The following is a 2,500-nucleotide window of genomic DNA, read 5'->3' as shown; positions in this document are numbered from 1 at the left end:
AACAATCTCTAAGAAATGGCTAACGTTACCTACAGTGTCACCCTGTCTGACCCAGTGAGCCTGTGCGCCACTGACTGTCTGACCCCCTGCCTCTCTCCGCTCAGGGAAAATGCCAGCAGCACTTCAGACCTGTGGAGCTTCCTGGACATCCCACGCTCGCGCCTGGTCAAGTACACACTGTTGCTGCGTGAGATCCTCCGACGTGGCCGGCCTGGAGCAAGCGGTGAGCTCACACGCACACACACACTGCAGAGCTGTGTCCTTAACAGTAATACTTAATCCACGCCGCGGTCTATAACCGCATCCCTCTGTGTGTGTGTGTGTGTGTGTGTGTGTCCAGATCGTCATCATCCAGGGCGTGCTCTGCCATGGCCAGCTATGCAGCAAGAACGGACAGGTGAGCAGAGCGCGTGCACACACACACACACAACACAGACCGGATCAGATGAGGTTTATTGTACCTAATCTAAGGCTGGTTTATTGACCTGTCTACTCTTCTCTTCCTCTCCCCCCACAGCCAAGAACATCCCAGTCCCACCCACACCCTGCAGGTCAACTACGTCCCCGACCTGACCCTGCTACAAGCGCCGCTCCTTCACCGTCTCCGCCATCGTCCACATGGAGGAGGCTGATGAGAACTGCCCCCAGCTCCCCCTGCGGGGATGAGACCCCCAGCCCCGCCTCCTCGCCGTCTCCCTCCCCCTCCGTCTCCTCATCATCATCATCATCGGCATCATCATCATCATCTCCGAACTCTCCTCCCCCTCCTCTCATAAAACAGATACAGAATACTTTATTTATCCCCGAGGGGCAATTCAGTTTCCACATGTTAAAAGCCGACATACACATACACACTCATCACTCGTACAAATTACAACACACAGAGATTCAGAACCAGGTTCACGGTTGTGCAAGAGAGACTATGCGATGAGGAGACAAAACGGACTCCTGAGCGGACGTGTTTGATAGCGGGGACAGGAGAGCTGACTGTGTTGTCTCTCCTTGTGGGACTTTTATTTTTTTATTTTTGTGTCTCAACATGTCTATTATTACAGCAGTGTTCTGTGTTACTGTCCTCATTGGCAGCTATTTACTTCAGGTGCAGTATTCTGCATGGCCCTCTCTCCGGGTCCTGCTATTAGGGAAACATTAAACCTTGTTGCATTTACTGCAGTTGAACGCATGAAATAAAAGGCAACCGCATTCCATTTTATGACTTTTCATTGTTATAGTTCAGAACATACTCACTCAGAGATGAGACAGGTGGGACCTGATCATATTCGTACAGGGCTGTGTTGATTTTCTCTATATAGTGTTCTTAAGACTTATTATTATTTATTGTTGTTATTATGAATAATAACAATAAAAAATATTATTGTCATCATCACTGGAACACATTACATGAACATTTCTGACAGTAAAAGCTGATCTTTAGTCAAGTCAAACTTTATTTATATAGCGCATTTTGTTGTGGCTACAAACCTTCAACACCTAACTCCTACAGGGAGCACTGGACTCCACCAGCCGCACTGTAGTTTGATAAGCTGCTATGATTGTCTACTACAAGCTTGAGATAATATGCTTGGGAATGGGTAACTTAGAAGAGGTATTGTGCATTTTTCTTACAGCGTCTAGTCTCATGATGAGTGGCAGGGGTCATCCTTCTATCTGATGCAGTTTGCTCGAGTGCTCAACATGATTTCAGCTAGTAGCTCCTCACGCCCACAGGCATAGACGGATTATGAAATGATGGGCCCCTGGGCACAGACACTTAAAGGGCCCCCCACCCACGTCATTTATCGAAAACTCACACTAAAAGAAGCTTCACCCAGCTCGGCTTTGACTCGAGGGACCTCAACTCTGTGCGGAGGACTTGGTTTTTGGATTTCTCCCAAAATAATTGAAGGGCCCATGAGTACTCAGCCCATCTAAAGTTCTATAGATAAACACTCACTTAAAACGTATCATGATGGTTTCTTTCTTCTGATTTGTGGCTTCAGTTTTTCAGCAGGATTTTTGGGGATGTGTTATTGACATGAATGGCTAAGCCCTTTAAAGATACAAGAAATGCAAAGGGCCCCCTGAGCTCTTGGGCCCCTGGGCCTGGTAGGCCCGTTCGGTAATATGTCTTTGCTCACAGGGGAAACAGACTTCTGCTTCTGCTCTCCCTGGTTCCAGAGGGCTGTGCCCAGTATCAGACGTGCCCCAGGACGCCCAGGCTGGCGGTCTGATACCCCTCTACCATGCAGGCATCGAGGTCATAGCATCTCAACCCAAAACTTGCTCAGCTGTTAAAAAGGCAAAAATTCAGTCTCCTTCAATTTTCTGGCGTCCTGAGGCAGTGCTGGGGAACTCCATTTAATCAGGTCGGCTGTCCGTTAAAATTCCAACTTCCCTCTATGTGTTAAGAACTTTTATTCTAATCTGTAGTCCTACCTGTCTCCACCCATTTACCATACAGCAAATTCAACAAATCATCACCACTACTGTACTACTAAGG

General features: G+C 47.8%; 1 long non-coding RNA gene across 1 annotated transcript in view; it reads left to right on the top strand.

Moving 5' to 3' along the window:
- Window positions 1–1,094, top strand: part of LOC311328198 — a 1,245-nt gene extending 151 nt beyond the window's left edge. Inside the window, exons 2-4 of the long non-coding RNA XR_014631183.1 lie at window positions 105–223; window positions 341–397; window positions 518–1,094. This is a non-coding gene — a long non-coding RNA (uncharacterized lncRNA). The remainder of the gene's footprint in view (window positions 1–104; window positions 224–340; window positions 398–517) is intronic.
- The last annotated feature ends 1,406 nt before the right edge of the window (window positions 1,095–2,500 follow it).

Source organism: Borostomias antarcticus (assembly GCF_949987555.1).
Source record: "Borostomias antarcticus genome assembly, contig: scaffold_66, whole genome shotgun sequence".
Classification (NCBI taxonomy): Eukaryota; Metazoa; Chordata; class Actinopteri; order Stomiiformes; family Stomiidae; genus Borostomias; species Borostomias antarcticus.
Note: the sequence above shows the minus strand (reverse complement) of the source record. Positions and strands in the feature narration are given on the sequence as shown.